We start from the raw sequence: 25,006 nt of genomic DNA, 5'->3' as shown, positions 1-25,006 counted from the left end.
TCTGCTTTTCGTTCCGCCCTGCCTGTTTATGTACGCGACTGTTGTTACATTGTCCAACTGGATCTGCACGGGATGATCTTGAAGAAGATGTACCGCTTGTTGAAGGCCGTTGTAAATGGCTCTCAATTCCAGCACATTTATGTGAAGGCAGGCTTCCTGACTTGACCATTTTCCCTGGAAGCTTTCTCCCTGAGTGACAGCTCCCCAGCCTCGGAGACTTGCATCCGTGGTTACCAGGAGCCAGTCCTGAATCCCGAACCTGCGTCCCTCTAGTAGGTGAGAACTGTGTAGCCACCACAGGAGCGAAATCCTGGCTTTTGACGACAGGATTATCTTCCGGTGCATGTGTAGGTGGGATCCTGACCACTTGTCCAACAGGTCCCACTGGAATACCCTGGCATGGAACCTGCAAAACTGTATGGCCTCGTAGGCCGCCACCATCTTCCCCAACAACCGAATGCACTGATGGATCGACACACTCAATGGTTTCAATATCTGTTTTACCATTTTCTGGATTTCCAGAGCCTTTTCCACCAGAAGAAATACTCTCTGAACTTCTGTGTCCAGAATCATCCCGAGAAAAGACAATCTTGCCGTCGGTTCCAACTGTGACTTTTGATAATTTATGACCCAACCGTGTTGTTGGAGTATTGACAGGGAAAGTGTGATGTTTTGTAACAACTGCACCCTGGATCTTGCCTTTATCAGATCATCTAGATAAGGAATTATATTGACTCCTTTTAAACGCAGGAGAACCATCATCTCCGCCATCACCTTGGTGAACACCCTCAGCGCCGTGGAGAGACCGAAAGGTAACGTCTGGAATTGGTAATGGCAATCCTGAACCGCAAATCTCAGATAAGCCTGGTGAGGAGGATAAATGGGAACATGCAGTCCCCCTCCTCCAGACTGGAAATCACTGCCCTCAGTGATTCCATTTTGAACTTGAATCGTTTCAAATAGAGATTCAGATTTTTCAAGTTTAGGATCGGTCTGACCGAGCCGTCCGGCTTCGGAACTACAAAAAGGCTTGAATAAAACCCCTCCCCTTGTTGTGACAAAGGTACCAGGATTATGACCTGATCCTGACATAATTTTTGGATTGCCGCTGTTACTGCTTCCCTTTCTGGAAGAGAAGCTGGCAAGGTCGATTTGAAAAATCGGCATGGGGAAACGTCTTGAAACTCCAGCTTGTATCCCTGGGACACTATTTGCAACTCCCAGGGATCCAGGCCAGACAGAATCCAACCTTGGCTGAACAGTTTGAGACGTGCCCCCACCCGAGTGGCCTCCCGCAAAGGAGCGTCATGCTGAAGATTTGGCAGAAGTAGGGGTAGACTTCTGCTCCTGGGAACCTGAAGCTGCTATGGACTTCTTTCCCTTTCCCCTTCCCCTAACCGCAAAGAAGGGGGAAACTCTCGCTTTTTTGTATTTACTGGGACAAAAGGACAGCATGTTCGGGTGATATGTCTTTTTGCCGGTACAGGCACAGAGGGCAAAAATGTCGACTTACCTGCGGTAGCCGCCGAGACTAACGCATCCAGTCCATTGCCAAATAAGGCCTCACCTTTATATGGGAGAGCCTCCATATTTCTTTTGGAATCTGCATCCGCGTTCCACTGGCGAATCCACAATGCCCGCCAAGCCGATACTGCCATGGTAGCGGCTTGTGAACACAAGAGTCCAATATCTTTCATCGACTCCGTAAGGACCATGGGGTTTATACCAAAGCATCCAATCGGGCGGGAGAGTGCGTATGACTCTGCAGCACCGACTGAGCAAACGCTAGGTCCTCATCAGCCAGGGTATCAAACTTGTAGAATTTAGCAAAAGTGTTTGATCCCGACCAAGTCGCCGCTCGGCAAAGTTGTAATGCCGAGACGCCTCAGGCAGCCGCCCAAGAAGAGCCCACCTTCCTAGTGGAATGGGCCTTAACCGAATTTGGTACTGGCAATCCAGCCGTAGAGTGAGCCTGCTGAATCGTATTACAGATCCAGCGAGCAATAGTCTGCTTCGAAGCAGGAGCGCCAATCTTATTGGCCGCATACAGGACAAACAGAGCCTCTGTTTTCCTAATTGTAGCCATCCTGGCTACATAAATTTTTAAGGCCCTGACTACGTCCAGGGATCTGGAATCCTCCATGTCACTTGTAGCCACAGGCACCACAATAGGTTGATTCATACGGAACGAAGAAACCACTTTAGGCAAAAATTGCGGACGTGTCCTCAATTCAGCTCGATCCACATGAAAAATCAAGTAGGGGCTCTTGTGTGACAAAGCCGCCAATTCTGACACTCGCCTTGCTGATGCTAAGGCCAACAACATGACCACCTTCCAGGTAAGAAATTTCAACTCAACCTTGTTAAGCGGTTCAAACCAGTGTGATTTTAGGAACTGCAACACCACGTTCAGGTCCCATGGTGCCACTGGGGGCACAAAAGGGGGCTGGATGTGCAGCACAGTCTGGGACAACGAGTATCGTCTGTACTCTTCTTTGTCTTATGATCCTCAACACTTTTGTGATGAGAGGAAGAGGAGGAAACACGTAGACCGATTTGAACACCCACGGTGTTATCAGAGCGTCTACTGCTACTGCCTGAGGGTCCCGAGACCTGGCGCAATACCTCCGAAGTTTTTTGTTGAGGCGTGACGCCATCATGTCTATTTGCGGAGTTCCCCAAAGACGTGTTACGTCTGCAAAGACTTCTTGATGAAGTCCCCACTCTCCTGGATGGAGATCGTGTCTGCTGAGGAAGTCTGCTTCCCAGTTGTCCACTCCCGGAATGAAGACAGCCGACAGAGCGCTTACATGATTTTCCGCCCAGCGAAGGATCCTTGTGGCTTCCGCCATCGCGACTCTGCTTCTTGTCCCGCCTTGGCGGTTCACATGAGCCACTGCTGTGACATTGGGGGTCATTCCGAGTTGTTCGCTCGTTATTTTTTTCTCGCAACGGAGCGATTAGTCGCTAATGCGCATGCGCAATGTCCGCAGTGCGACTGCGCCAAGTAAATTTGCTATGCAGTTAGGTATTTTACTCACGGCATTACAAGGTTTTTTCTTCGTTCTGGTGATCGTAATGTGATTGACAGGAAGTGGGTGTTTCTGGACGGAAACTGGACGTTTTATGGGTGTGTGTGAAAAAACGCTACCGTTTCTGGGAAAAACGCGGGAGTGGCTGGAGAAACGGAGGAGTGTCTGGGCGAACGCTGGGTGTGTTTGTGACGTCAAACCAGGAACGAAACTGACTGAACTAATCGCAGATGCCGAGTAGGTGTGGAGCTACTCAGAAACTGCTAAGTAGTGTCTATTCGCAATTCTGCTAATCTTTCGTTCGCAATTTTGATAAGATAAGATTCACTCCCAGTAGGCGGCGGCTTAGCGTGTGCAAAGCTGCTAAAAGCAGCTTGCGAGCGAACAACTCGGAATGACCACCATTGTCTGATTGAATCAGAACCGGTAGGTTTCGAAGAAAACTCTCCGCTTGTCGAAGGCCGTTGTAAATGGCCCTGAGTTCCAACACATTGATGTGTAGACAGGACTCCTGGTCTGACCAAAGACCGTGAAAATTTTTTCCCTGTGTGACCGCTCCCCATCCTCGGAGGCACGCGTCCGTGGTAACCAGGATCCAATCCTGAATTCCGAACCTGCGACCCTCCAGGAGGTGAGCACTTTGCAACCACCACAGGAGGGACACTCTGGTCCCTGGGGTCAGAGTTATTTTCCGATGTAAGTGCAGATGGGACCCGGACCACTTGTCCAGAAGGTCCCATTGAAAAGTCCTTGCATGGAACCTTCCGAAGGGAATGGCCACGTAGGCCGCCACCATTTTCCCCAGAACTCGAGTGCATTGGTGAACTGACACCCTTTTCGGTTTTAGCAGGTCTCTGACCATGTTCTGGATGTCTTGGGCTTTCTCTATTGGGAGGAAGACCTTCATTTGTTCCGTATCCAGTATCATACCTAGGAACGGTAGTCGAGTTGTCGGAATCAACTGTTACTTCGGTATATTTAGAATCCAACCGTGTTGCTGGAGCACTCTCAGAGAGACCGCCACACTGCTCAGCAATTTCTCCCTTGATCTCGCTTTTATCAGGAGATCGTCCAAGTATGGGATAATTGTGACTCCATGCTTGCGCAGGACCATTATCATTTCCGCCATTATCTTGGTGAAAATCCTCGGGGCCGTGGAGAGTCCAAACGGCAACGTCTGAAATTGGTAATGACAATCCTGTACAGCGAATCTCAGGTATTCCTGATGGGGGGCATATATGGGGACATGAAGGTACGTATCCTTTATGTCCAGAGACACCATAAACTCCCCCTCCTCCATGTTGGCTATTATCGCTCTGAGAGATTCCATTTTGAATTTGAATCTTTTTATGTACAGGTTTAGGGATTTCAGATTCAAAATAGGTCTGACCGAAACGGTCCGGTTTCGGGACCACAAATAGGGTTGAGTAGTAACCTCTTCCCTGCTGGTGCAGGGGAACCTTGATTATCACTTGCTGTATACACAGCGTTTGAATTGCAGCTAACACTATATCCCTTTCCGATGTGGAAGCTGGTAGGGCCGATTTGAAAAATCGGCGCGGGGGCACCTCCTGGAATTCCAATTTGTAACCCTGGGAAACTATTTCAAACACCCAGGGATTCTGGTCCGAATTGACCCAGGCCTAACTGAAAAGTCGAAGACGTGCCCCCACCGGTGCGGACTCCCACAGGGAGGATCCCCGACCTCTTTTGGACTTGTGCGACCGAAAGAACTGCATCTGATAGGGTGTTACTTTCTTTTGCTGTTGGGGAATATATGGTAAAAAATTTGATTTACCTGCTGTAGCTGTGGAAACCAGGTCAGTCAGCCCATCCCCAAACAATACATCACCCTTATAGGGTAGTACTTCCATATGTTTTTTGGAATCCGCATCACCCGTCCATTGGCGAGTCCATAAGGATCTTCTCGCTGAAATAGACATGGCATTGGCCCTAGAAGCTAGCAATCCAATGTCCCTTTGAGCATCCCTCATAAATAAGACTGCGTCTTTAATATGGGCTAGAGTTAAGAATATAGTATCCTATCCATATTATCAAATTGATTTGTCAGCTCATCTGTCCAAGCTGCAATTGCGCTACACACCCATGCCGACGCAATCGTCGGTCTTAGCACAGCACCCGTATGAGAATAAATACACTTTAAGGTAGTCTCTTGCCTGCGATCTGCAGGGTCCTTAAGGGCCGCTGTGTCAGGAGACGGTAGCGCCACTTTCTTGGACAAGCGCGTCAGGGCCTTGTCCACAGTGGGGGGTGATTCCCAAATCTCCCTGTCCTGCTTAGGGAAGGGGTATGCCATATAAATTCTTTTGGGGATCTGCGGTCTCTTATCCGGAGTCTCCCAAGCTTTTCCAAAGAATTCATTTAATTCATGAGATGTGGGAAAGTTAATAATCTGTTTCTTTTCCTTAAACATGTGTACCCTTGTGTCGGGGACTGAGGGTTCATCCTCAATATGCAACACATCCCTTATTGCCACAATCATACACTGAATGGTTTTAGTCACCCTAGGGTGCAATTTTACTTCGTCGTAGTCGACACTGGAATCAGAATCCGTGTCGGTAGTAGTGTCTTGTGTTAAGGGATGCTTTTGAGACCCCGACGGGCCCTGTGAGTCGGTCCAATCCGACGATTGACCCCCTGATGTCCCCCCTAATTCAGCCTTGTCAAGCCTTTTATGTAAAGATGCCACACTTGCATTCAACATATGCCACATGTCCATCCAATCCAGAGTCGGCACAACCGACGGGGATACACCACTCATTTGCTCCACCTCCTCCTTGGAGAAGCCTTCCGCCTCAGACATGTCGACACACACGTACCGACACCCCACACACACAGGGATTAACCTATAAGGGGACAAAACCCCAACCAGGCCCTAAGGAGAGACAGAGAGAGAGTATGCCAGCACACACCAGCGCTTAAAAACACTGGAAAAAATATGACCAGATAGTGCTTTTCTATATATAATATGCCAATTCCCACTCACTGCGTCGCTAATGTGCCCCCCTCCTCTTTTTTCCAGCCTGTGAAGTTCAGCAGGGGAGAGACCAGGGAACCAGCGTTTTCCTCATGCAGCTTCTGTGGAGAAAATGGCGCTGGTTAGTGCTGAGGATCAAGCCCCGCCCACCCGACGGCGGGCTTCGGTCCCAGTGATTTTTCAATAAAAATGACGGGGGATCATAGATTTACTGCCTCCGCAGCCTAATCAATCTGCATTTGCCCAAATGTGAGGTTTATTGCTGCCCAGGGCGCCCCCCCCTGCGCCCTGCACCCTTCAGTGCTGCTCTGTGTGTGTGTGACTGGGAGCAATGGCGCGCAGCTTACCGCTGCGCGCCTTACCTCATGAAGATCTGATGTCTTCTGCCGCCTAAGATGTCTTCTGCCTTCTCATCCGGCTTCTATCTTCGGCATCTGTGAGGAGGACCCTGGCGGCGCGGCTCCGGGACGAACCCCAGGTGAGACCTGTGTTCCGACTCCCTCTGGAGCTAATGGTGTCCAGTAGCCTTAGAAGCAGTGCCCAACTTGACAAGCCAGCTCTGCTTCTCTCTCCTCGGTCCCACGATGCAGGGAGCCTGTTGCCAACAGGACTCCCTGAAAATAAAAAACCTAACAAAATTCTTCTTCAACAGAAAACTCTGGAGAGCTCTCTGCAGTGCACCCATTCTCCTCTGGGCACAAGATCTAACTGAGGTCTGGAGGAGGGGCATAGAGGGAGGAGCCAGTGCACACCCATAGTCAAAGTTCTTTTTAGGTGCCCTATCTCCTGTGGAGCCCGTCTATACCCCCCATGGTCCTTACGGAGTCCCCAGCATCCTCTAGGACGTAAGAGAAAGTGACCTTAGATTTCTTTTCTTTATAGAAATAAGCCTTCTCCTGAGGTACAGGAGTGGCTTCCGTGACTTCCAGAACTTACCTTATAGCCGCAATCATATATTGTATATTTTTTGCCAATTTATGATTTATTTCTCTGGAGTCACTATCGTCGACACAAGAATCAGTGTCCGTGTCGGTATCAGTATTCACAATATTCGCAAATGGTCTGTTATGTGACCCAGAGGGGTCGCCTGCGGATGGAAGAACAGAGCCCTGAAAAATCACATCCTCCACAGATTTTCTCCAGCACTCAGCATGAGATTCAGGCTTATCTAATCTCCTATTGATATGATGCATACTATCGCGTATTTCTTTCACCCATGCAGGCTCTTGGTGTGCTGGCAGCGCCACCACATTACACTTCTGTGTCCCTAAAATGGTTTCCTCCGGGGAGGAACTCCCTGTCTCTGACATGTCTTACACACGTGTACAACACAAACAGACACACTGTGACTTATAAGGGACAGACCCACAGTAAAATCTGTCAGAAGGACACTGTTTAGGAGCAGCCAGTTCACAACCCCAGCGCCAGTATCTAATGCCTGTGAACACTGACATGCAGTGCTTTTTACACAGTAAAACACACTTGTAAAGCACCAAATTCGTTTGTGTTTCCCCCCCCTGTTTTGTACCCTGATACTTGTAGTCAGAAGTGAAGGAGGACCAGCGATGTCTCTGCAGCCTGAGGAGAGAGAACATGGCACTGAGCAGTGTGCTGGCTGCCTGAGGAAGAAGCTCCGCCCTTTTTACCTCAAAAACTTTTCATAATATTTATACTGGCAGGGGTAGGGCTGTGCCTGGGCATCTTATGCCCCCTTTTTGCCAGTTTATAGAGGTGTTTTTGTTGCCCAGGGCGCCCCCCCGCGCCCTGCACACTGCAGTGCCTGTGTGTGTGTGGCAGCAGTGGCGCGCTGCTCTCCCGCCAGCCGCGCTGTACCTCAGCCGTCACTTTTCTTGATAGAAGATCTGTCTTCTTCTACTCACCTGTCTTATGACTTCTGGCTTTGTGAGGGGGGTGACGGCGTGCTGTGGGAGTGAGCATCTAGACACGGCTAGCGTTCAGTACCCTTCAGGAGCTAATGGTGTCCTGTCAGCCAGAAGCAGAGCCATGAAACTCTTCAGGAAGTTGGTTCTTACTTCTGCCCCCTCAATCCCACGAAGCAGGGAATCTGTTTCCAGCAGTTCTCCCTGAAAATAAAAAACCTAACATAAGTCTTTTCAGAGAAACTCAGTAGAGCTCCTCAGAGTGCATCCAGTCTGCCTGGGCACATTTCTAAAACTGAGGTCTGGAGGAGGGGCATAGAGGGAGGAGCCAGTTCACACCCATTGAAAAGTCTTAATAGGCCCTACACACTGGCCGATTTTCTGAAAGATATGAACGATCTCGTTCATAAATGAACGAGAACTCGTTCATATCTTTCAGTGTGGAGACTCCAGCGATGAACGATGCGCGGCCCCGCGCTCGTTCATCGCTGGTCTCCCGTCGGCTGTGCATGCAGGCCGTTTCGGCCGTCGGGCACCTCGGCGGCGCATCGTCTAATGAGTAGGGCCCCTAAGAGTGCCCATGGCTCCTGCGGAACCGTCTATACCCCATGGTCATGAAGTGGACCCCAGCATCCTCTAGGACGTTTGATAAATAATGATTTGTAGGGGGACGTCTAAGTAACATTTATCAGATGCATTTTTCAATGCTAGCATGATAACTTTAAAGAACTAGTCTAAAACAGAGCATTGAAGTTTACAAATTTATTGACTGACTGCATTAACATGAGCTACATTTACTGACTGATGTAAAAAATAACTTTAGCACCAGTCCAAGGTTTATCCCCAATTGCATGTGCTGTATGATTATTGAAAAAATGTCCTTTTCATTATAATCTTTAGTAAATCTGCCTCATCCCTCCTAACATGTCACCCTGCTATAGAATGATAGACAGCATCATTGATATTCCAATTATTTCATGCAAATTATTCAGATTAGTATTCCACAGCTTTTGATATATTTTTGAAATAATGGCTCTAATTCATGTCTGTAACAGTGGCGTGCGGTGAAGTCAGTGGCTGGGGAGGCACAAGCAGCTAACATCCCCCAAAACCAGCACCAGGCAGAACCAGCCAGGGTAGGGGGGTAATGCCATAGCAGGGGAGACACTCGGTATGGGGTCCCCCTGCCATAGCATTAATCTACCCCCTTCCCCAAGCTAGTCAGCCCAGGGCTGGAATTCCTCGGAAGTGGGGACCCCAAAAAATAAACATGGGGTCCCCCTCCCGAGCAATAACCAGCACTGGGCTGATAGCCCAGTGCTATGCCCCGCACCCCTGGTGGCGGTGGGTGCGGGGTTCATTGTTAAAATTGTTCTTTACAGTTGGCCTACAGATCCCAGCAAGCCTGCCCCAGCATGCTGGCACTTGGAGAACCACAAGTGCCAGCATGCCCGGACATAATGGGCCGGCTGGCACCTGTAGTCCGCCTGTAAAGAATAGTAATATTGATCTTTACAGGTGGCCTACAGGTCCCAGCAAGCCTGCCCCAGATGCTGGCACTTGGAGAACCACAAGTGCCAGCATGCCCGGACATAAATGGCCTGCTGGCACCTGTTGCCCACCTGTAAAGAAAATATTAAAATAAAAACACCACACAGTCTTAAAAAATAAGTTTTATTGTGCAGGGTCTTCACCTGGGGGCGGCGGCCTTTAAGCTCTTTTGCATGGCCGCCGCTTCCCCAGGGCTTCAGGCGTCTTCACCTGGGGGGGAGCCACCTCCCCAGGGCTTCCAGCGTCTTCCTCTGATGTCTTCACCTGGGAGGCGGCGGCCTTAAAGCTCTTTTGCATGGCCGCCGCCTTCCCCAGGGCTTCCAGCGTCTTCACCTGGTGGGCGGCGGCTGCTAAGCTCTTTTGTATAGTCGCCGCCCATCCAGGACTTCCGGCGTCTTCAACCTTCAGGAGCTCTTCTCCGCTCCTCCTCCGCCGTCGAACTGACAGCCGCTCCCTCGCGCTGACTTATATAAGTCAGCCAGAGGGGGCGGAGCGATGACACAGCGAGCTGTGATTGGCTCGCGGCGGCCATCTTCAATTTAAAAAATGACGCTGAGGCGCCATTTTTGAAATGGGTTACCGTTCCGCTGCTCAAACTCTGCACTGCCGCCCGCACTCACGCCGCCCGCACCGCCGCAACCACGCCGCCCGCACCGCCGCACCCACGCCGCCCGCACCCCCCGCCGTCAGCACCGACGCCCGCACCTCCGCCGCGCCCACAACAGTGATTGACATCGGATCCAGTGACGGATCCGCTGGCCAATCACTGTGGCCTCACTGACAGGGAAGTGCTTTCATGGGTTGAAAGCACGTCCCTGTGTGAAAGCGGCACCACTAATGGTGCCGCTTTCCCATGATTTTTCAATGGGCTTTTAATGCCCATTGCTAGGCCCCGTCCGCGCCCACCCCCCACTCCCCATACCTTTCCCTATCTGACAGGGAGGCACCACGATCGTTGCCTCCCAAACACTTTTACACAGGACTTGGATGATTAGGATAATATAAAGCAAATACTTATGACACAGAATATGTGTCATAAGTATCTTCTTTATATTATTTTAATCAGTAATGACAGGGGAGGCACTGCCTCCCCTGCCTCCCCTGACTGCACGTCCCTGGTCTGTAAGCAAATGCAGTTGCAATGTTCTAGGCTACGGAACTACTAATGTTAGCAAGTGAAGCTGCTGCTTTCAAATCAAATGAAACGCCCACTCGAGCCATCGCAAACTCACTCACAATTGCGTATACATTCGCAGCTTATATGCAAAAACAAGGTAACAATGGGGCTAAGGGTTGGCGTATGACTCTGCAGACTGGACACAGCAGTAGCTGCACAGGCACCATGGGGGTCATTCCGAGTTGATCGCTTGCTGCTTTTGGTCGCTAAGCAGCGATCAGGCAAAAAAACAGCACTTCTGCGCATGTGTATGCGGCACAATGCGCACGCATGTCGTACTATTACAACAAACGATGTAGTTTCACACAAGGTCTAATGAAGCATTTCAGTCGCACTGCTGGCCGCAGAGTGATTGACAGGAAGAGGGCGTTTCTGGGAGTCAACTGACCGTTTTCAGGGAGTGTTCGTAAAAACACAGGCGTGCCAGGAAAAATGTTGGTTCTGTGCGACTGCTTGCCCTAAGCATCTTTTTCGCTCCAACGTGCATCTTAGTCACAATTTGTATATGTAATAAAAATGTTTCACAGGACTGCACGGATTAATCGGATTTGCGGCTGTACCAGGATGGCTTTGCCTTTTATATTACTGACAATTTCAAATATCGCCCAGACTCGCCGGAATAGCGCAGAGGCCAGCATCTCACAGGCTATTACACATATTAAACCAAAAAAAGACACAAAAAGACACCCAATGCTAGCAAAGTCTCATGAGACTTGGCGCGCCGAGAGAGGTTGCTTATCGGAACCGCAGCAACAATGCATGAGGACACATTTGTATCTTTCAAGAAGCAAATAGGATGACCTTCAGCTTAGACAGGGGTAGTGTTTGTCAAGTCACATGCAAATTAAAAAAAAAACATCTGTAGTATAATACCATAAAAATATCATTTATTACATGGGACCAAAATATGTATCACACAAATATAAAACAAACTATCTGAGCAAAGCGGTGTGGATGGAACTTGCTTTATAGTAGGTCATCAGAGCTGGTAGTAGGAGCTTGTTGAACATCACGGTTTACACTACGTGCACCCTGCACATTTGCTACATTTTGGAAATGGCAAACCAAGTATATTACATGTCTCTAAACCTAATATAGGGGGTCATTCCGAGTTGTTCGCTCGTTATTTTTTTCTCGCAACGGAGCGATTAGTCGCTAATGCGCATGCGCAATGTCCGCAGTGCGACTGCACCAAGTAAATTTGCTATGCAGTTAGGTATTTTACTCACGGCATTACGAGGTTTTTTCTTCGTTCTGGTGATTGTAATGTGATTGACAGGAAGTGGGTGTTTCTGGGCGGAAACTGGCCGTTTTATGGGTGTGTGTGAAAAAACGCTACCGTTTCTGGGAAAAACGCGGGAGTGGCTGGAGAAACGGAGGAGTGTCTGGGCGAACGCTGGGTGTGTTTGTGACGTCAAACTAGGAACGAAACTGACTGAACTGATCGCAGATGCCGAGTAAGTGTGGAGCTACTCAGAAACTGCTAAGTAGTGTCTTTTCGCAATGCTGCTAATCTTTCGTTCGCAATTTTCATAAGCTAAGATTCACTCCCAGTAGGCGGCGGCTTAGCGTGTGCAAAGCTGCTAAAAGCAGCTTGCGAGCGAACAACTCCGAATGACCCCCATAATGTAGCAAAGTGGGAGGATACTTACACTTATGTAATTACAATACAGCACTTAGGGATCAATGATAAAATAGTTCTTTTTCTAATGCTCAATTGTAAAAGTGGTTTGACTTAACAGCCACTCAAATCTATTTCTAAATAATACCGACTGCTATAACACAGCTAATGGAGTTTGTATTTATTAATGTAGCTAAAACTGCTATTTCTAGGTCCACAGCCTGTTGCAGGTGTGTCAGGAATTTCCATAATGCAGAGGCTATTGAATTTTACATGATTTACAGTGGGAACAGTGTTTCAGTGTTTTGTTTTTTTTATAAATAAAATTCAACTTTTTCTCATAAAGATAAAATAGGAGGTTTCATTGCTACTATACTGTTGTCTTCTTGACAACAATATAAACTTTATTAACAAAACAAATCTATAGAAAGACAAGCAGTCTGCATTATAATGTCATAATGGTGTCATAATGGTGTTAGCTACAGAAGTTAACAAAAGCACTGCGCACTGTACAGGCATCTGTCTTTTACAGACACACTGGACAGTTAAGCAGATATTGCTTGGTGTTTAGTATTGATTCATAAAAAGTCAATAATACGGAGATGGATTCCTCTGATGACAGCAGTATGGAGGAACCTGATAGTCCAATGGATTACTCTGAAGAGGAAAGTCCAGAGGAATTTGGCATTAAAGGTGTGGAAGAGCAACATGCTAAATTACATTATGGAGATCTAGTGGAACAACAACCTGCTTATGATAGAATTATAGAGGAATCGGTGACCCAATCTGTGGGACAACAAGAAACTCTAGATCTACTATACCGTGTAAGAGAGCTGACAGATCCGTTAGAGGAAGAATTTCTGATGGTGACCAGAGTGAATGATTCACTACAGATCGCAATGTTTGGTGGGACAGTTACAAATTGTTGGGTCCCTTATGCAGGCTGGAAGAGTAAGCAAATGGAGTACTGCGCTGTATGGACACACAATGGACAACCACAAAGTGCCAAAGGTGAACCTGCAGGTGACCTGGGGAAAGAGACCAGGAGCGGATCAAACAGCAACCTGGTTGAAGATGCCCACGACCAGCATGGGGAAATAACATCTGATCCTAATGACACCGTAGATGCACTTGAACAGCATAAAAATGAGTTAAAAACAGAAATACAAAGGAAAAAAGCAGAATTAAAAGAACTAAAGGAGCAGAAGAAAAAAGTCATCGAGAGACTCCGTGCAAGGTCCTCACGCTTTCAGTGGGCCAGCATAAGAACAGCCTTGCTGAATATATTTCACAGGCGCAATAGGGTCATCACGCCTGTTGAATAAACTGATGGTGGTGAGCTCCAAAACATTAACATCTCTTCTCTAACAACAGCCGCACTTCCCACACCACAGATGCACTCGAAAACACCCCACAGAGTGGCCTACTTCTACCTATTCACCTACCTCCAAGTAGGAATCCCCGGCTGGGGTACTACAAACGGAGAAGCAAGCTGATCCCGGACGGGGTCAGCTAATATTGGGGATTAGGGCTACAGGCGACACCCCAATTAAAAAAAAAAAACGACACTGGGCAGCCACCTCGTGGGTGTGTTGGAAGAGCTGCTAAGCATTTTTAAAATGTTGACAATTACATCCAACTCATTGATAACTTAATAACTGGAACATGTGTATCAGGGCAATGCTGGCCACTTGTGCATGATAAACACTGAGGGCCTGATACCAAGTTTGTAGAGTCTGACCTGTGTGTTTTCACACTGCACATGCCCAAGAAAAGAGTGGAAGCAAGTCCGGACAATACAGAGACCTACGCGTTTCTCCATTTATGATTTAAGAGTGTAACGGAGCCTGGAGGTGTAAAAGGATTTTCTCACGCACAACAGGGAGGGCACATAGGTGGAACAGGGAGCTATGCAGAGTTGGGTACAAGTATACAGACGTGTCCTCATACACTGTTGCTGCAGTGGTGCCAAACAACTCTTCTTGGTGCGCCTGGTTCTGCGCGACTGCTTGCTCTAAGCATCTTTTTCGCTCCAACGTGCATCTTAGTCACAATTTGATGTAATAAAAATGTTTCACAGGACTGCACGGATTAATCTGATTTGCGGCGTGTACCAGGATAGCTTTGCCTTTTATATTACTGACAATTTAAAATATCACCCAGACTCGCCGGAATAGCGCAGAGGCCAGCATCTCACAGGCTATTACACATCCAATATTTCCCTTCTTAGGCAGAAAGACAATGAAGTAAAATGAAAGCAAAAACATTGCATTAATTTAAGCATACCTCATTCCAATGTCATTTTTGGCCGCTATTCTAAAGGCATATTTTGTAGATGGTGACAGCTTTGTTAACTTGTATTGCTTAAGGTGACCAAAGCAGCATTCTTTAAACGGTCCATGTTTCCCCTTAGAAAATAAAGAAATCATAATTTAGTGTTATTCTTGACAAGTCTAATTGCAATATTCCATTTCATTCACTTCAAATATTGCCTGTGTTCTATTCATTATCCCAACAGGTCTACTATGTAGCAACAGAAAAGAGGGAGGTCCTTTCCCATTTACCTGGTTAGAGCTACTACAATAACATGCTCCCCAGGCATTATTAAGGAGGCTATAAGGATGACTTATGTACTGAAGTCCATGAATGCAGATGACAAGGCGACGGGTGCATCAAACTTCCAGGCTGTACTCTACCAGTTTCTGGGTCCTGGGATCTAAATGCACTACCTTCCACATGATATAAGGAACTGATAAACGCAATAAATAGTCCCCAGAAACTTGCCTAACCTTTACTAATGTACTCACAGCGTGCCCCCCCCCCCCCCCCTCCCACCACCACAATATGGATTGGAAACAATAGGTCACATGGACAGCAGCTAGCAGGTAAGTAGATTGTATAATTGTTGTGTTCTAGTTCTGCAGTCTGACATTATTTATACAGATATTATTGCAAATTTACTTTTCGCTCTACTATCAACAAAAGTGCTGTAAAATTTTAGAAATCAAGCAACAGTTCTGTGACCAAACACGGGGCCTAATTCAGACTGGATCGCTGCAGCAACAGAAATCGCAAACTGAAGCCCTTTGGGGAGTGCACTTGCTCAGCGGGCGTACTGCGCGTGTGCACCCCAGAAGGCCCAGTAAGATGCTAAAAGCATCTCAGGGCTGTGATCGCCTCTGCCTAATTGACAGGCAGTGGTGGTTGGGGGGCGGGAGGGGGCGTGCAAACAACGTTAGAATGCCACTGGTGGGGCACGGTCTGGACAACACAGGCATGTCTGGACCGTTGCGAGTGGGCCGCGGCAGCTGTGTGATGTCACACACAGCCGCTGCGACCCATGATATGGGGGTAGCCGCCTGCCAGTGCAGTTAGGCTGCGCAGGCAAGGAGCTACTCGGCAGGTGCAATACCATCACCGGCGTACAATACATTTGCACCCGTGTGGAGGGGGGGGACACAGGGCCATGTGGGGCGGTCTAGCCCTGTGCTGGACGTCCCCCTCCCCTGCATGTCTGAGTCACTGACCGTAGATTTGCTAAATTTTGCACATCTACAATCAGATCTAAATTACTCCCTAAGTGCAGAAATGTCATTGTATACTGGTCGCAGAAATCCACAAACAGTGTAGCAGTGGACTGCAAGAGGTAAATCCCTGACGTGTAAACACACCTGACCATAAGTGTGGAAAGAATAAAAATGCAATATAAAATCCCACCCTGCTATCATGTTATGCTAGAACCACTGGTCATGACTTTGAATCTTTGTCTAAACCGGTTGGTATCAATATCCTGTGACATGCTGCCGTTCAAAATCCCAGTGGATTTTGGTTAGTATTTTAACCCTAATCCTAACCCCTAATAATAACCCTTCCCTGGTGCAGCCTAACTCTAACCCACCCCTTCTTCAGCCTAATGCATACACACCTGGCCAATTTTGCTGCATATCTCCAATCTGCATCTGAAACATTCTGCTGAAAGGATTGCGTCTCCACGATAAAGAGACGTATTCATTTCAATCGTATCAACATTTACGACTGAAGAGGTGTATCTGGGTAGTTAGTATTAAGGGCCTGTTGATGCCTCTGTGGGCATTGCAGAGTTGGCAGGAAGCGCAAACAGTTGCAAAGATCTTTTGCACCTAGTATATTGCAGCTGCAAGTGTGTGCTGCTGATGATGAATAATAGCAAACCAAGCACACAAAGCATCTGGACAGCATTTGGACCTCATTAAAGTCTGTACGTTTGGTTAGAAGATAACTGCAGTTACAGGCCGGTGGTAATAGTATCTTCTGCATTTTCCAACTTTCCCTAAAGGGTCCAAATACATTCTTGAGCTTGTGCTTATTTTGGTGGTCATTCCAAGTTGTTCGCTAGCTGTTTTCGGTCGCAGCGCAGCGTTTAGGCAAAAAAGCGGAACTTCTGCGCATGTGTATGCGGCGCAATGCACATGCGCGACGTACTTTCACAACATCCGAAGTAGTTTCACACAAGGTCTAGCGAAGCTTTTCAGTCACACTGCTGGCCGCAGAGTGATTGACAGGAAGTGGGTGTTTCTGGGAGGTAACTGACCATTTTCTGGGAGTGTGTGGAAAAACGCAGGCGTGTCGGATACAAATGCAGGCGTGCCTGGGGAAGCTAGGAGTAGGTTTGGAGCTGCTCAGAAACTACACAATCTTTTTTTGTAGCAGCACTGCGATCCTTTAGATCGCACTTCTGCTAAGCTAAAATACACTCCCAGAGTGCGGCGGCTTAGCGTTTGCACGGCTGCTAAAAGCAGCTAGCGAGCGAACAACTCAGAATGAGGGCCTTTGTGTCTAAACAACCTTTGATGTCTGCTAAAAATGCTGATAATTCCAGATGCTACATCACTGCTATCAGTATATGCTGTAGCTGTATTTCACTTTCATTTTATCCTTATATCTTGACGTTATTTCCTTTACCAGTGACCTATCTATAATGGTGTGTACGGTCTCTGGTGTTCTACAGGAGGAACATGCACACACATTGCAGCAGTGGGACAGGTGAGGGCTGGAGCGGCTGAGGTGGCTGTATTTACTAGGACATTAATATACAGTAGTTACAATGCTAATGATGGGTGTGGTTCATCAAATCGACAGTGTCTAGGTCGACAATGTTTAGGTCGACCACTATAGGTCGACAGTCACTAGGTCGACATGGATGGAAGGTCGACAGGGTTTCTAGGTCGACATGTGCTAGGTCGATAGGTCTAAAGGTCGACATGAGGATTTTTTTTTTTGTGTCGTTTTCTTCGTAGAGTGACCGGGATCCCAAATTAGTGCACCGTGTCCCCTCGCATGGCTCGCCATGCTTCGGGCATGGTGCCTTCGCTCCGCTACCGCTTCGCTCGGCACACTTTACCGTTCCAATTGTAGTCCACGTGGATCGTTAAGTATGAAAAAATTCAAAAAAAGACAAAAAATGTGAAAAAATCATGACGACCTTTAGACCTGTCGACCTAGCACATGTCGACCTAGAAACCCTGTCGACCTTCCATCCATGTCGACCTAGTGACTGTCGACCTATAGTGGTCGACCTAAACATTGTCGACCTAGACACTGTCGATCTTCAGACCGGATCCCGCTAATGATGTAAGTGCTATCAGCTGGAGGGGTTACTATACAATCCGCCATTGATGCACCTGCTCTCCAGTGTCTGCAAGAAATATACCTCCTGAAAATCAAGCATGAGAATGCAGTTACATCTAATTATGTTGCAGGTATGTGCACACACCACCATACCTCCCAACTGTCCCGATTTTCGCGGGACCGCGCATCGGCATCGAATCGGGATCGCATTGGTTAACATGGGCAACTTCTCCACTGGCTCACTTCTCCACTTTTATCACTGCTTAGTACACATAGGCAAACGCAGGGGGGGGGGGTTCCGGTTGCCCGGAAACCCCCCTCCACTTGGCAAGTTGCTCAAATTTAGACAACAATAGCAATCTGAAAGCCGCTGCCACAACATACAGTGCAAGGGACAGAGCAGAGCTGCTGCACATGCCCAGTGGTAGCAGCTTCTTCTGCCAAGTTTGCTGTGTTTTTGGATCTGAGTCCTCAGTCATTGCACTGGACCAGAGAGCAGCTACCAGGAAGAAGTGACAGGAGCCTTACCATGAGGTGGGAGAATGTGTGCTTAGAAAGTGCAGTACTGGTTCTATTATATTTGTGTATTTATTTATTTATTATGGGATGTTTAACCATATCCTGACCACTTATTTTATATTATTTAAATATGTTTGATACAGCCTATACTATAGACCATCTATAGTGATAAATATTAATCCATACAGTGTCCAGTGTATAAAAAGACCAATATATATCTTCCACCGCTCTCCCAGACTCCTGCACTGGAGCTAATGTTCCACAGAGTGGGAGATTGTGGACTACATTTGGAAACCCCACTCTAGAAATTCTGCGTTTGCCACTGGTACATGTCCCCTAAACTCTCTTAACTTTGCTCTGTTACAGCCAACCACACCCCTACAGTCACAAGTGTAAATAATAACAGGGATCTGTGGTCCTACATGCACCATCATCTTCTGGAATCCAAGGCCCTCTGGGAACTGTAGTGGCCCATAAAATAAAATGTAAACATAAACTGTGCAAAAACTCTTTACTGGAAAAAAAGACATAATAAATCCCTTATTCCTCAATTTATTATCAATTTAAATCCAACACCGAAATAAAACATACGGATGACGCAGATAACTACTGTGAATGACAGAAACTAACCAATGCAGAACAACTTTATTTTGCTCAGAGACACACTGACTCATTGCAGTGATATTCATTGGTAAAAAAATATAGGCCCTCATTCCGAGTTGATCGGTCGCAAGGCGATTTTAGCAGAGTTACACACGCTAAGCCGCCGCCTACTGGGAGTGAATCTTAGCTTCTTAAAATTGCGACCGATGTATTCGCAATATTGCGATTACTAACTACTTAGCAGTTTCAGAGTAGCTCCAGACTTACTCTGCCTGTGCGATCATTTCAGTGCTTGTCGTTCCTGGTTGACGTCACAAACACACCCAGCGTTCGCCCAGGCACTCCCACCGTTTCCCCGGCCACTCCTGCGTTTTTTCCGGAAACGGTAGCGTTTTCAGCCACACGCCCCTGAAACGCCGTGTTTCCGCCCAGTAACACCCATTTCCTGTCAATCACATTACGATCGCCGGAGCGAAGAAAAAGCCGTGAGTAAAAATACTTTCTTCATAGTAAAGTTACTTGGCGCAGTCGCAGTGCGAACATTGCGCATGCGTACTAAGCGGATTTTCACTGCGATGCGATGAAAAATACCGAGCGAACAACTCGGAATGAGGGCCATAGGATGTCCACGTAGGGTTTTTCAGCCCTGTAGACTAAAAGCATACTCATTTTTATTGTGCATGCAGAGTTCAGAACATAGGGGGGCATTTACTAAGCAGTGATAAGAGGGAAGAAGTGAACCAGTGGAGAAGTTGCCCATGGCAACCAATCAGCACTGAAGTAACATCTATAATTTGCATACTATGAAATTATACAGAGCTGCTGATTGGTTGATGGGGCAACTTCTCCACTGGCTCACTTCTCCGGTCTTACCACTGCTTAGTAAATGTCCCCCAGAATTTGTACATATTTTACCTGTCATCTGTCATTTGATCCTCAATTACCTGTCCTGTAACTGAAAAAAAAAAATGAAAGAGATAAGAAGTGCCTTTATTTTAAGTATTAGGGGTTTATTTATCAAGAGTCAGTTTGTAAAACCATCATTTCAGTTCATGTTTCTGCCCAACATTTAAAAAGGCATTGCTTCCACTAGCCATGTCTGGCTAGTAGAAGCACTGCCCTTTTAAGAAACACCCCACAACTGTAGGGTTTTACAACCCGACTCTTGATAAGTAAACCCCTTAGTGTACATTTAAGGGTTATCAGATCTGAAATACATTAGTCTATATGTTCTAGACATAGTGGTTCTTTTTTATATTTTACTTTTCTTCATTTAAAGTGTCAAATACTAAGCACTTATCCTCAGCAAGAGTTCGATCGGTGCCACAAAGTGCATGGCTTCACACTTCTAAATAATTAGTCCATTAAACAGAATTCATTCCTTTTTTTTAAAACTGTACTTGTATTTTCATGTTTAGCATGCGCCGATACTAACTGGTGACAGAACCAAATCAGTTTGATTACTACTATTTAGAGAGATGGCATAACACATTTATTAGGGGAAGGTATAAAAATCCCGGCAGTCACCATCCTGATGTTCAGAATGCCGCCAACGGTATCCCGGCGGTCAAAATCCAGACGGATCCCGGTAAGTATTTTAACCATTACTCTAACCTCGCCCTCCCACAGCCTAACCCTAAGTGTCCCCTCCTGCAGCCTAATGCTAACTATCCCCTTCAGCAGCCTAACTCTAACCATCCCCTCCCACAGCCTAACCCTAACTGCCCCCTCCTGCAGCCTAACCCTAACCTACCTCTCCGGGAGCCTATAACCCAAACTAACCCTAACCATCTCTTCTTGCAGCCAAACCCTAACCTCCATCCCCTGCAGCCTAATCTTTACCTCCCCCTCCCGCAGCCTAACCCTAACTGTCCCCTCCTGCAACCTAACTCTAACTATACCCTCCCACAGCCTAACCCTAACCATCTCCTCTTGCTACCTAACCCTGACATTCCCCCCTCCCCCCACCCGCAGCCTAACCCTAACATCCTCTCCCCCACAGCCTAACCCTAGCCCCAGTACTTACCATCGGGATACTTTGGGATTCCGAACGTCAGGATTCTGCTGTTGGGATCTCACTTGCTGGGACCCTGACAGCACCCCAATATTAGATTTAAATGATGCTTTTTTGTGCAAAACATTATGGGGCCTATTTATCAAAGAAAGTTCATAGGATTTTCACCCAAAACAGCCATTTGAGATGTCTACTGCGGTTCCTTCATGGCACACTCGGGGGATAATTAATATTTGCAGGTGTCCACAGAGTGTTCGCAGAAGATCTCTCAGCAGCAGCCCACATAGGTTTCTATGGGGGCTGTGAATCTGTCTGATTTAACAAGCTGTGTTTGATCAAAATAGCATAACGCTATATCCAGACTCCTAGATTTTTTTCTGGAGTCTCGCTTATCCCCCCTGTGATGCATGGGCCTGGAAAAAACAGATTCCAACTATTGGGGAGATCATAGCTAAACTATGGCATGCATGTTCCATGGAATATATGACTAGAATTCTCTGAAATGCTTTCAAAAATATCACCAAAATTTGGGAACCGTGGACCTCCTACTATTATATCCCCCCAGCATATTACTAAATGAAAATCTTTGCGGCCCCTCTCGCGCTATCCTCCAGCAAGGCCATGCTTTTCTCTGAGATAGGTCTGCTACTTAGTAGATGCCCAGCTGAGTAAAACAAAACTCTTTCTTTTCCCCTTTTTCTCCTTCCCTCTCTTACTGATTGTGGGCAGCCATGCTACTTTCTTTTTACCTTCCATATTCTTATTCTTATCCCTTGCTTTCATCTATATTTTATCTTTCTGTAAAATATAATATTTGGATGAGAACCCTCATAGTTTACGCGTGAATGGTACACAGCTTTAATATAACTGTGTATGATACTATGATTTAAGGTTATTTTTATCGTTTTGATATTTGTCAATTATTGACCTCTGCATAGGTCATTTGGCTGTTTTCTCTCATCCTCTCAATAAAATTTAGTGATGACATTACCTGTAGCAACCAATGATATTCTAGCTATCATTTTCAAGAATGTACAATGATAGCTAGAATCTGATTAGTTGCTTTGGCCAAAAGCACCACTAAATCTCACCTTAAGTAAAATATTTCTTCACCAGTCCACTAGAGACGGCAAAGCCAATAGACACCACTAAATTCGAGCATTCCAGCATGGCTGCCAGCACACATCATCCTCCCCCTCCAGGCAGTGCCGGATTATGGCTACAGGGGGCAGTGGGCCCCTACTAAAGATATAGGCAGATTAATTATATGAATATATATATACCCCGTAGAAAAGAAGAGGCAGCACTATATATGTATATATATATATATATATATGACACAGAGCATACAATTTAAATTTAATTGACAGCAGCAAGAAATAAATGCAATACAGCCAGTCTTACTTACAGGACAGGGAGAGCTGGTGGCTCTATCTCCTCCCAGCCGCACACAGCCACGCAACCTCCGTTGAAATCACAGGCCCTCCTTCTTCCCTGCAGCCTGCGAACCCACCCAATGACTGAGCCGTAGGCTGCTCCTGTGCACAAACTATTGGACAGCTGAGCCATCGCTCAGCTGCCCTGTCCTGCGAAGCGGCGCCGGCACTGCGGCTGTGAAGTGGGGAGCTGGGAGCGCAGCTGGGAACAGCAGATCAGATCGGTAAGAGATCCGTTCTGTGGCGGGTGGTGGGGGCCTTTTTAGAAAGGGGGGCCCGGGGGACTTACCCCCAGCCCCCCCTCCCCCCTTAATCCGGCTCTGCCTCCAGGTCACTACATCTTGTGTTTTGCAGAGAATGCCATGTGACCTGGAAATTGGATGCTACGATTCAAACTTAGGGGCCCATTTATCAAGCCTTGGAGAGTGATAAATTCCTCGGTGATAAAGTACCAACCAATCAGATCCTAACTGTCATTTTTCAAACACAGCCTGTAACTTGGCAGTTAGGAGCTGGTTGGTTGGTACTTTATCACCGTGCAATTTATCACTTTCCAAGGCTTGATAAATCTGGGCCTATGTTTGAAAAATAATAGTTAGGAGCTGATGGATTGGTTCTTTATCACCGTGCTATTTATCACCAGGGGTTAAAGTGGGGGTGGGGGGGGGGGGGGAACGTACGGGGAATCCAGTTCCACCACCTGTAATGGTAGGGGGAACTAGTTCCACCTCCTCCATTGCTCTGCACAGTAATTCTAACAGAAAAGCCATCCCATCACCTATGTCACTAGATGATGCAGGAAGTACTAGTGTTACTGATGAGCTGCGGCCACTTCCCCCTTCCTTTGGTTCTGCTGGCTCCATTGTCTTATTACATCTACAGTCCACCCCTCCTGGTACGTACACACGCTGTGTCTGTTAGACTGCTTTCATCCTCTCCTCAGGTCCCAGTGGCTTCCTTTTCTGGCACGGCATATGTGATGTCATGCTGTCACTGCTGCTGAAGTGAAGAAGAGCCATGAAGAGCAATAGGCTCTATGCATCTTGAAGACAAGATGAGAGGAGGTTGGAGGGACAAGAGAGGTGGAGGTGCTGCTGGCGCTGCTGTTGTTGCTGCTGGGAGTCGATCCTCATCCCAGAGGGGAAGTCGGAAGACCACTTGTACTACTTCCAGTAAGCAATTGACTGTCCGACAGTCCTTTACGAGGAAGATGAAATATCACAGCAGTCATCCTTCTGCAAAGCGGATAACTCGGGTCCTGTCAGCCTGGGTGGTGAGAAACGTGGTTCCGGTATCCACCGTTAATTCAGAGGCAACTAGAGACTTGTTTGAGGTACTGTGTCCCCGGTACCAAATACCATCTAGGTTCCATTTCTCTAGGCAGGCGATACAGAAAATGTACACAGACGTCAGAAAAAGAGTCACCAGTGTCCTAAAAAATACAGTTGTACCCAATGTCCACTTAACCACGGACATGTGGAAAAGTGGAGCAGGGCAGACTCAGGACTATATGACTGTGACAGCCCACTGGGTAGATGTATTGCCTCCCGCAGCAAGAACAGCAGCGGCGGCACCAGTAGCAGCATCTCGCAAACGCCAACTCGTTCCTAGGCAGGCTACGCTTTGTATCACCGCTTTCCAGAAGAGGCACACAGCTGACAACCTCTTACGGAAACTGAGGAACATCATCGCAGAATGGCTTACCCCAATTGGACTCTCCTGGGGATTTGTGACATCGGACAACGCCAGCAATATTGTGCGTGCATTACATCTGGGCAAATTCCAGCACGTCCCATGTTTTGCACATACATTGAAATTGGTGGTGCAGAATTATTTAAAAAACGACAGGGGCGTGCAAGAGATGCTGTCGGTGGCCCGAAGAATTGCGGGACACTTTCAGCATTCAGCCACCGCGTGCCGAAGACTGGAGCACCAGCAAACAGTCCTGAATCTGCCCTGCCATCATCTGAAGCAAGAGGTGGTAACAAGGTGGAATTCAACCCTCTATATGCTTCAGAGGATGGAGGAGCAGCAAAAAGCCATTCAAGCCTATACATCTGCCCACAATATAGGCAAAGGAGGGGGAATGCACCTGACTCAAGCGCAGTGGAGAATGATTTCAACGTTGTGCAAGGGTCTGCAACCCTTTGAACTTGCCACACGTGAAGTCAGTTCAGATACTGCCAGCCTGAGTCAGGTCATTCCCCTCATCAGGCTTTTGCAGAAGAAGCTGGAGACATTGAAGGAGGATCTAAAACAGAGCGATTCCGCTAGGCATGTGGGACTTGTGGATGGAGCCCTTCATTCGCTTAACCAGGATTCACGGGTGGTCAATCTGTTGAAATCAGAGCACTACATTTTGGCCACCGTGCTCGATCCTAGATTTAAAACCTACGTTGTATCTCTCTTTCCGGCAGACACAAGTCTGCAGAGGTTCAAAGACCTGCTGGTGAGAAAATTGTCAAGTCAAGCGGAACGTGACCCGTCAACAGCTCCTCTTTCACATTCTCCCGCAACTGGGGGTGCAAGGAAAAGGCTAAGAATTCCGAGCCCACCCGCTGGCGGTGA

The 25,006-nt window shown here is 47.3% G+C and overlaps 1 long non-coding RNA gene across 3 annotated transcripts in view; it reads right to left on the bottom strand.

Annotated features, from left to right (window-relative positions):
• LOC134947795 (uncharacterized) overlaps positions 1–25,006 on the bottom strand; it is a 463,943-nt gene that overhangs the window by 396,828 nt on the left and 42,109 nt on the right. For all 3 annotated transcript variants that reach the window (XR_010182783.1, XR_010182781.1, XR_010182782.1), the window contains exon 2: positions 14,546–14,667. This is a non-coding gene — a long non-coding RNA (uncharacterized LOC134947795). The remainder of the gene's footprint in view (positions 1–14,545; positions 14,668–25,006) is intronic.

This window comes from Pseudophryne corroboree, chromosome 8 (assembly GCF_028390025.1).
Source record: "Pseudophryne corroboree isolate aPseCor3 chromosome 8, aPseCor3.hap2, whole genome shotgun sequence".
Taxonomy (NCBI): Eukaryota; Metazoa; Chordata; class Amphibia; order Anura; family Myobatrachidae; genus Pseudophryne; species Pseudophryne corroboree.
The sequence above is the reverse complement of the archived record's forward strand: the minus strand, read 5'-3'. Positions and strand labels throughout refer to the sequence as shown.